We start from the raw sequence: 10,846 nt of genomic DNA, 5'->3' as shown, positions 1-10,846 counted from the left end.
TTTTTGAACACCAAATTCGGTTTTACACCTAATTACTATACCACCTTCGTTTTGAAAATCATGTTTCGTGTGGGGTTTTTTTGTGTTTGTGCGTGTGTGTGTGTGTGTGTGTGTGTGTGTTTGGGGGGGAAGGGTGGAACTATTGTTGTGTATTTGTCCAAGCTTTCTAGCTTCTTTCTAGCCAGAAGTGAAAGCTTGACTTGTTAGAGTCGTTGTCATGTGCAACGTTACTTAAGTATAGGTATTTAGCATCATCTTAAAGACCGACATCTATTCTGAACCAGTAGAGTGCAAACAATATAACCGTGAAACTTAAGCAATAATAAATAGTACAATTTCATGCAAGTTCCATTGTTTTCTTTTGTTTAATTAGCACTATTTTGTACTATTAGACCTTTTGCATATAAGACACGTGTCCGTTGTACCAAGACGTCCCACTTATCAAGCACCGTGATAAGATAATGAGGGTTCTAAAAGCATCATTATCACCCTATGAATACATGCCAATAGAGCGAATTCGTATATCACACTTTAGCATGCTAATGAGGTCTGCTAATATTCAAATACAAAAACAATAATTAAAAAAGACACGAATTGGAAACACTGCACAACTGTATGACGTTATAGGGAAATTAGAACATTTTATATCCATTATTTTATTAACAAAACATGAAAGTTTCAATTCATTCAAATGAATCATTCTACATTTCTTCGACGAATTTCTACAGTTTTTACTTGAAAAGTCTCTCTGTTTAGGGTTTTGTTCCGTTCTGATCACTGATGTTTTTGTCTACTTTCAGAAAAAGCTGATTGACATTCTCCATCGTGCTCATAGCTTTTTCGCACATCTTTGCATGTGCGAGGTTAGCTTTTTTCGCTGTGTCTACTTTCCTCTTCTTCTTAGCAGAAGGTTCGATACTCTCGTCTTCGCTAGGAGATGAATCAGCAAAATTCTGATCCAGCCTTACCTTGAGGGCTTCAGCCCTTCTCTCATCTGGTGGCATTTTTCTTGAATATCTGGCTTGATTTGAAAATAGAAATTGTTTCTCCGTTCCAATCTCTCCTGACTCGGGGCTATAGGGCTGCTGCATGACTTTTTACTATGTTTTGCATGCGTCTGGTCAGGGACTCGTCTGTTTGAGTTAAATACTGGTTAACTACGTGTTGTGGCATGCTTGCTGCTATCTCTCCAATTTTCTGTCGTGCTGTCAAGACAAGCTCTTTCCATCCTTTGCTGTTAAGAGTGTTGTAACATTCGAGAACAACACTTTTCTTTCTCTCCAATTCCGACCCGACTTTTCTTGGAGGGAAATAAAATTCGTAATAAACAGCAAACTAAGTATGGTTGAGGGTTGATATCTAAAGTACCAACACAAAAGTTATATGTTTAGATACTGACCTGGCACGTTTGCTGCACAATTCATTTATTAGAAATTCGAAAGTAGTCAGCTGAGTGTAAATATGAATCCTCTTGCTCCGTACACAGCAAGCGCAAAATGTAAATTTATAGCGCACGCGTGATGATTCACGTGCAAATGGCATGAAAAATGCCGTGTTTTATGTTGGAATGCGCATCTTCGCTCAGCAGTTCATGCAGCATGGATGCGCAGCAAGTCCGAGTAGTTCTTTTAAATATAGTCGCCTGGATATTGCTGTTTGTCGCCTTTATTAGGCCCATACCTCAACAAAATCTGTCTCCCTTATAACATCGTCTTTTTGAGAATTTTCACGGGGAAGTATATTTCGTGGTAGAGATGTGTTTTCTCTTATATCAAGGCAAGCGCACCTCTTCTGGCGGAACACTGGTGAAACTCCTGTGTCGTTTCTCAGACTTGCGAACGATATCCTCCCAACCTTGCAGAACTTAAGATCAGACGGGCAACCTCGTGTCCGCCAGAGGAGACTGAAAATAAACGTAGTTAACCAAGTTCTGCTTGTGATGACGTGGTTACGTAAATATTCTCGTATAGACACTTTAGCACTGTGGTTTGATATAGACCCTACGTCCGTTATCCGCATTATTTACAGAACGTTACCAGTAATGTGGAGATATTTTCAAAATCAAATCACCTGGCCAAACCTCGCGGAGCGGAGAAATCTAATGGGCAGCTGGCCAGAGTTACCAAATGCCGTCGGTGCTATAGATGCAACCCCGCATGAGATTTATTGCCCTCTGGCGGAGCCTCAAAGACCATTTTACAGTGGCCATGGGCACTATCACCGCCTAAACACTCAATTTGTAATGGATAATGAGGGCCATATTCGGTTTCTTTAGGCTGGCTTCTTGGGTAGCACACATGATGCGACTGCTTATAGGTTAATGCGGCCTATAGGGCCCGGTTTAGTCCTAGATTTACCGCCAGGTGTTAAACTGTTGGGCGACAGAGGTTATCCTGATGGAGGAGCTCTACTAACACCTAATCGTGCAGGACAGATGCCTCTGTTAAACCAAAGAGGGAGGAAACGTGCCAGAAAGTTCAACCGAGCTCTATCGAAAAGAAGAGTTAAAATAGAGCATGTGTTTAAAGAGATAAAAACTTTTAAAGCGGTATCTCAGATATGGAGACACCCACGTTGGTTGCAGCCTATCTGTGTTGAATTTACAACATTTTTGGCCGAAAGACGCATACGGTTGTTCCAAAGACTGCACTGAGAACTGCCCATATCCTCTGCACGGTAAAAGTGAAACAAAAGTGTTGATGATAGTGAAAGGAAACTTGAATCGTTGCAGCAAACTTTGGTCTACTCAACAAGCACGTAGTTTAAAATGGGTTGACTTTAATTTGCTTAGTAAATGTTTGAAGGACAAACAACGCCTGTTATGTTGTTATTGTACTGAGCTGAAGTTCGGCACAGATTGTGTTCATTTGAAAATATCTAAAGAGATTATTTAACAAATCGTAATTAAAACACTTATTTTGTTAGCATATACATTTATATGATGTTTGGGGTTTGGGATGGTTAAGTTTTGTGGGAGTATTTGCAAGGATATATTTGGTTCGAAAACAGCTCATTTGAATATTAGCAAAATTCATTAGCATGTAAAAGTGCGATATACGAATTCGCTCTATTGTTGATGAGCAATCTTACTATGCAAATTAACGGTTCTTTTAATTGGGTGAGGTGGGAGGGAATATTCTTCTTTTGTTTTGTTTTAATGGACGAATGAATGGAGGAAGAATAGTGATGAGTTGGCGACTGATTGATTGGATTCGTTTTTATTCCTTGTCACAACGAAAGTTTCAATAATGTTAATTCATTAGAAATCTTCGTCTTCTATTTCGTATAGTAAGGCGTTGAATTCGCACTCGAGCAGCAGCATTACGACGTTGTAAGTTCAGTATCGGTATTCTCATCCTTATCACGATTTCTTCAAATGTTTCTATAGTTTCCCCGGTTAGATACCAAAATTCAGTATTCGTGGCGAGTTTATAAGGACACTGTAATGAATCTCTACCACCGTTCATTTCGGAACAAAAGACACCCAAACAATCCAGGACGTCAAGTGGATATTCATCACGGCCAAACCCTGAACGACTAGCATTGCTATGAAACACTGAAGCCATGCTAAAAATTTCAAAGGAAAAAGCTGGGTCAGTTGTTTATAATTCAGAATTTGGTATAATGTCAGAACAATCACTGGAATTTGACCAAAGAAAAAAAGGAAACGGTGGTGGCATATCTTTGATAAATAAATAACAGTGGTGACTGTGGTCACTCAAACTTTCCAGTACAAGAAGGACACCAAAAAGTCGAAGATTGATAGCGTCCTGGACATACTTCCAGGCATGATGGACAGCGTCAAATCAGCCGCGACGCCCATAAGAAAGCTGTCTTTCAGATTCTGAATAAGGTATCAGTAGACCTTACTAGTTTCTATTTCCTCTCGGTAAAATTTTGGAATATTATTCCATTTGGTAGCTCAAACTCCTGGTCATCTACATACTTAGGCTGGTTTCACGAATAGTCTTTTTATTGAAACCAGTCTATTAATAAAGGTCTACTGATAACTTTATACATGTTTCATTTGTTTTTTCGTTTTTCTATTTTTAAGATTTCTTTTCGAACGATATTTTATAGATACAGTTGGCGTATAAAAGACACTTAGTCGAGTATAATTTAAATGAAACTGCACCATAAAGGAAGCTAAAATCGTGCATGTATTGCGTAAGAAAAATTAAAAGCAAAAGAAATTTTGATATTTTGTTACAAAGACATCAATGTTTAAAACAAAGATCTAGTAGAGTATTTCCATCATATCCATAAAACTTTTCGTAAGGATTTTCACAAATTAGCTCGAGCTAGATAAAATGTAAATAACAATATAAGTACCATAAGATTTTTTATAGTATTGGCGACCATTAGCATTCCATTCAACACAAATTAATGGTAAATGAAGAGACAAATTAACAACAATGAAGTAGAGGCACTTACAAATACACAAAACTTTCTTTATAACAGGCATCCGACATTTTTGTTTCATGCTTTGCCCCTGGACACCCCATAATGCATTGCGATTGAAGTTGATCGCCTCATCGCAAAAATGCAGGTTGTAAATGGTATTTGGGTATCATTTCACATTTATCTTGCAAATTCATATCCCAAAAACGTCTCTCGCGATGCAAATAAACCTTTCCCCAATTCGCTTGAAATGGAGGCGGTCCTTGATTCTTTTCTTTATCAAGGCCAGCCTCGACTTGAAACCATTTTGTGTTCGGGAAAGATCTTTTGAATGCTAATCGACTCCATAACTGTAAAAACAGTCTTTTATAAGTGCCCCTTAACACAATGGCCGCAGTATCGTCGAAGTAGTCCATCTTTTTTAATGATTGTTTCTGATAAATGAAACACGAAATACAAAACACATATTTTTCAGCGTGGGTAACTGACACAAAAATATGGCAGAAATGGAACATTAGAGCCGACATGAAAACCGCTAGTAAGAGGAATATACTCATTTCCACGTGCCTGAATAACAATGACAGGGTATAAGTGAGACATTTCGGGACACGGGACACATGTCTTATATGCAAAAGGTCTAAACCAGACATGAGACATATGTCTTATACATAAAAGGTCTTTTAGTAATTAGTGTTTCACGGATTAATTGTTTGCACTCTACTCTAGCAGCTTCGTTTTAGAAATATTAGAATCCGTAGCGTTACCACGTGCGCTCTATTACAGTCTTGCTATATTTAGCTGCTAATATCTCTGTGAGAATTACCTCAAAATGAATGAAACTTTTGGTGGTTCTAGCGCACGATAACCAACACAAGATTTATTCATTTTGAGCGGATTCTCACAGAGATATTCTCTATTTGATGATATGACTTTTTGAAAGGGTCCTGGGTGGACGTCATCATTTCGTGACTTCTACATTGAATATCTCGGCAACGAAAAGAGATATCAAAACGAAAGTAGGGGACATTCTTATTCATTCATAAAGGCTTTGAAATCACCAAAAGATCAGTCCTGTAGGCTTGATAGCCACTTTAACCTGAAAGTTGGACCACAAGAAGGAATAAAAACTCACGAACAATAATCCACTACTACAGAGCATAGAACGGAAAAAGAGGACACTCGTCCTCTGTCATGCAAAAGTTAATAGAAATATGCAAAACTATCCAATCTTCCTATCAATATTCTTTAACAATAGTCCGATGCTTTCAATTTCCTGGATAACAATTTGAATGAAACTGAAAGGTAACAATAAGATCGGGGGGAAAATCTTCAATTATTTTTTATTCGAGATGAAGATAATTTCTCCCATTATAAAAACCATGCAGTAAAATCGAATCGAAATGCACTACATTGTTTTGTTTTTGTTTTTGTTTTGCGCGAGTATACTCTCCCACTTAGGAATTTTGTACACAACTCACCACCAACCTCGGGAGCTAGTTTTGTTCTTGGTAGATTCTTCGACAACGTTTTCCAAGGCCGACAGTTTTTGGCTTTGAATCTCTTTTACTTAAGAAAAACGAAAGATAACTACAGATAATCCAGTACGATATCAAGTTTAGTAAAATTTACCTCGGATGTCTTTCATTGAAATCGAAAATCTGGAGATTTAGGACAAATGAAGACCAAAAAACAAACTTGAAAACTGGTTAAGGTGAGCAGAAAATAAGCTTACTTAATTACGTCTTTTACAGGACGAGACGACGTTTTAATCCATTCAGTTAAACTTAACAAGAACAACTTACAAAACAGAAAATAATGCAAAAGGTAATGCAAAATACAAAATGACGAATTTCTTGTCAATAAATCGGCGTTTGTAAATGTTTTGAATATTTTTTAGCTTTTTAAAGTGAAAGTCTAGGTCTTTATACGATAACATCTCTCAGCAACACAAATTTAAGCTCATTTTTAATTATACTTGCTCGAACAGCTTAATAAACAGTTGAATATTTGGTGTATATATATATTTCATTCAATAATTAAATAAATTATCTGTAGAAAATATAAAATTATTGAATGAAAGTCTTCTTTGTTTTGCCGATGGGGCCCGCGATAGGAGGCAAACAAAGCTGCATTTTTCTTAAACGAAAACCATACGATAGTTGGTTAAAAGCAATCGAATTGAATTGTTAAAGATTTACAAAGCTAAATAAAGGACGAATAGTTGTTGTCGTAATATGCTCTCCGTGTTATATACATCTTATAGAAATATAAAAAGTTTTGAGAGAAAGTCTTTGATTTGTCGATTCGTCGAGAAAAATGCTTGTCAAAAAAAATACATATATAACGCGATTGTTTCCTAAAAAACACTCTTGAAGAACACTTCTGATCCATCTTTGACTACATGAAAGCTTTTTTTAAATTGTTTTTGGTCTATAACTTGTCCTAAAGCGATTTGTTTCTGTGCATTTGAGAGCCGCATTTGTGAGTAGTTTTGCTTGGACATCATGCGGGATTCTTGTGTTGTGTACACGGACGGACGGACGGACGGACGGACGGAAGTGACGTCAGCCAAGCCATGAAAAATCAACTCAATGGTTTACCATTTTTTCTTAAGTATGGTGCTCCCCTCGCGCGGGCCGGCGGAAGCTCCGCTATGATGCACAAGTGCGACGTCATCTATGGAAAACGCTATTGAAATCTGGCCAGTAGTCATAAACACGGTAAAATGACGATCTATTAATAACTCACTGAAGGTTTTGTTCAGTTTATTAAATGGTTTTATTGAGTTCGCAAATTGACACCTTGCAAGACATTCTATAGCTTGAATCTAGCGTACACATTGACGCAAACACTACCCGCGTTATTGCCTTCGGCCCAGTCTTCAGATCTTCCCCGTACCAGATCCTCATTTCTTTATGTAAGGGGAAGTAAAATGGTGTGCGGTGATCTGTAAAGATCAACTCATCGGAATCCAAGGGGTTAACGAACGGCGACCAATACCATAAACCAGCGTTGTGCCTATAAATAAATGCCTATAAATAAATGAAGTCTGTTTTTCTGTCTGTCTGTCTATCTGGTTGTCTGTCTGTCAGTCTGTCTGTAAATCTGTTTGTCTGTCTATTTGTCTGTCTCAGTGTTTGTATGTGACTGTCTATCTAGCTTTCTGACTGTCTGTCTGTCAGTAGTATCTGTCTATCCGGTTGGCTATCTGTCTTCCTGGTTGTCTGTCTATTTGTCTCAGCGTTTTGTATATGTCTGGCTCTCTGTCTGTCTGTACATTGCCAGCTTTCTCCCTTTTTTTTTTTACCTCTTTTCTCTTTCTCTCCTTTTATCCTTTCGTTTACCCCCTCCCTTTGTCCCATTACATTCCTCCTTCCTTCCCACTTTCCTTTTTCTTTTTTCCCCATCCACTATTATTTTTAAAATGACTTACTTGATATATTCCTGCTTAGGAAACAAAACGTTGTTGTTATCGTCCGCCACAACAACATTGAGGGGATAACTTTTTAAGGGAGCATAATTATAGCATCCCCACCGACTATTGTACTCAACTCCCCCGACACAGCTCACCTTTCCCGACACGTACTCCAGTTTAATGGCCGTTACCACTCCTCCTCGGATATAGTTATCAAACGATCCGTAGCGGTTGCCTTTCGGTTCGAAACAGACAGTGTGATGGCTAATTTTCACCCAGCCGGTCTCCCAACAGTTTTGCTGACCTTGATCATCTACAAAAAAGATACGACAAAAATGTGGTCAATTTTCAGTTTTCTGACAAAACCTTGGCTAAAAGGCTTCTTCGTTAAAAAAACAGGGCAACACTAGGGTAGTTCTTACCAACAGCGTCGGACACGTCGGACATCTCAGCCACCTCGGCACTGGTCACAATGGCCGAGAGGAGAAAAACAGCGTAGATCAACATAGTCAGGTTTTGCCTACAAAGTAAGCAGACTGAGAGATAAGTCAGTGTTGGTTAACGTTAGCTGATGGAAGCTCAACTGATGTAAAAACTGATGCTCTCTCCGTAATACTCTGAACTTGAAGAACCAATAACTACGAATCCTTTTCTGATTGGTTGGGTTGTAATTGCAAGGTCACCGCCCGTTTTCAATTCGATGCACATGGGCACGGTTACTTTTTAAGATGGCGTAGGGAACTGAAAAGAAGCCCTCGAATTTATATTTGTCTCTGGTTTTCGATGGGATTATTTTTAGGGAGGGATTATAGTGGGATGACCTTAATCTTTGGAACACGGTTGGTGTTAAAGGGTTTTTCTCCAGGTTCTTCGGTTCTCTTAAGCTATTAAGTGCTATCCTCGCAAGACAAGGAGTATTTGGAGGGTAATTTTTGGTTAAAGAAATCCCTGGTCAGGTGTAGCGGTGAGAGCGCTTGCCTCTTACCATTGTGACCCGTGTTCGATTCCCAGACTCGGTGTGGTACGTGAATAAAACGTGAGTAGAGTTGCTTGTTGGTTCTCTCCTCTCCGCAATACGAGGATAATTTAGAGGGTATTTTATGTTAAAGAAAAATCCTGGGTAGAGTTTAAATTTAGAAGTATTCGCCGTGTATCAGTTCCGCTACGCTCAAGAACTGACGCAACTTCCCAATATTAAATCGACTAACCCTTTAAATAAGCTTTCTTTAACCTGAAAGTTGGGCAATATTAGGAACAAAAACTCACGAACAACAGAACGAAAAGTTATTTTCCCATTGTCTTTTTTGTGAAACGTGAATAAGACTAAAAAGAAATGATGCTGAGGCTTATTTATATTATGTAGTAGTAACTAGATAAAAGAATCTAAAACAATTTCTTTATTAGCTTTGTTGAAACTTCATTTGAATATAATAAAGAAAAACTGAAAAACTACGGTTTAAAGTTTTGTCAACTGGGATAGAATTGCTTAGTTTAACGAGTCTCTGCTACTTACCCTTGCTTGCACTTGTTCTTGTTATTCTTCCAAGGATAGCTTTTTCAGGCTTGCTTCTATCTTGTTGAACACTTGATAGCGAGTGATTCAGGTGGAGAGATATGCTTCTTTTATGTGCTCTTAGGGACTGGTCAATTTTTTCACGAAACAAGCTGAAATGTCGTTAATGAGTGCAAACGACCCTTAGACCCTTCTATTCACACCTATCTAAATTCACAATGAAGTGATAATCATTTTTTCAGAATTATGAAAAATGATGCCAACAAAAAACGAAATTAAAAAGTTTTTGTCATATTAAAAAAAAAAAAAACGTGCACAACACAATGTTTTCAGTTTCCAGAAAGAACTACAATTTTATAACTGCCTGGTCGAAAAAAAACTTGGTAAAATTGATACAACTGTGAGAACGTGAGTCTTTTTTAATAGTTGAAATAAATAAATATATATTTTTTACCGGAGGTCCGGATAGGGAAAAACTGTGCCCGAGGTCTTGCGAAATATACGGATATTCAGGATACCTGACCGGAAAAAAATAATCAAATGTGATACAACCGTGATACAACCGTGATAATAATGGTTATTATATGACCGTGAATCTTAGAGCCTGGACACTAGCAAATCGAGTAATCTGATTGGATAGATCGCATCGCGGATTGGTCTAGATTCTCCGGTATTAACCGGTCCGATCGCATATTAATCTTACGCCGAAAACATTTTGTCCTTTTCAATGAATAATAAAACTCTTATCAACCGAGCTTGGTCGGTCTGTACGGGATAATCTTGACCTCGGTCGGGTACAGACCTCGGTCAAGATTATCCCGTACAGACCTCCCGCTCGGTTAATAAGATCTAAATATAAACAATTAGTTTTGGGTTATAACAATCAAAGAATATTGCTTATAATGACCAGTAAACAAAATAATATTGGTTATCATAAACAATCAACTTTGCCAGGTAATACTAGTAACAAACAATTGGTATCGCTTACTGATTAACCAAAATGCTTTTTCCCAAATTCACGAGATCAGATATCGTGTAAATCAAGCCATTTTACGAAACAGGAGTTTTCTGTTTCACATAGTCTTTGGTCTTTCTTTATTCGTTTTTGATATTTTCAACTTCGATGACGAGATAAGATATAGTATCGTAATCAAACAAAAATTCATGGTACAAAAGTTTGCTGTTTCTCCGGGTTTTTTTATTGGCAAGTTTCATGTACTATATACAAAAACCGACGAAAAAAGAAGTGTAAAACAGTAAAATCTTGCACTGTAAATTTGTAAATGAAATCTGATCTCGTGAATTTAGGAAGAGGGTCTCGTTTTTCAATTTTACTTCTTAAAAATTCAAACGAAAATGGAACGAACGAAACGTGCACTTATTATACATCAGTTATTTTCCAGAGCTAATTTCCAATAATCTCATAGCTTTAATGAAATAACCAGGAAAGCTAAATTACAACATAGTGGTGTAAATATTAGTTAATAAAATAAATTGAAATTAGACGTTGTAGCGAC

General features: G+C 37.6%; 1 long non-coding RNA gene across 1 annotated transcript; it reads right to left on the bottom strand.

Moving 5' to 3' along the window:
- Positions 1-7,244: 7,244 nt before the first annotated feature.
- On the bottom strand, positions 7,245-10,446 carry LOC148904598 (uncharacterized). Its single transcript, XR_016118826.1, has 5 exons — positions 9,784-10,446; positions 9,330-9,481; positions 8,239-8,336; positions 7,972-8,129; positions 7,245-7,419 (listed from the first exon to the last, which is right to left on the bottom strand). It is a non-coding gene; the product is annotated as an uncharacterized LOC148904598 (long non-coding RNA).
- Positions 10,447-10,846: the final 400 nt, after the last annotated feature.

The sequence above is a fragment of the Actinia tenebrosa genome, unplaced genomic scaffold (assembly GCF_029948245.1).
Source record: "Actinia tenebrosa isolate PJP-AT-01 unplaced genomic scaffold, QUT_ActTen_1.0 PGA_scaffold9__36_contigs__length_13948895, whole genome shotgun sequence".
NCBI classification, from domain to species: domain Eukaryota; kingdom Metazoa; phylum Cnidaria; class Anthozoa; order Actiniaria; family Actiniidae; genus Actinia; species Actinia tenebrosa.
The sequence above is the reverse complement of the archived record's forward strand: the minus strand, read 5'-3'. Positions and strand labels throughout refer to the sequence as shown.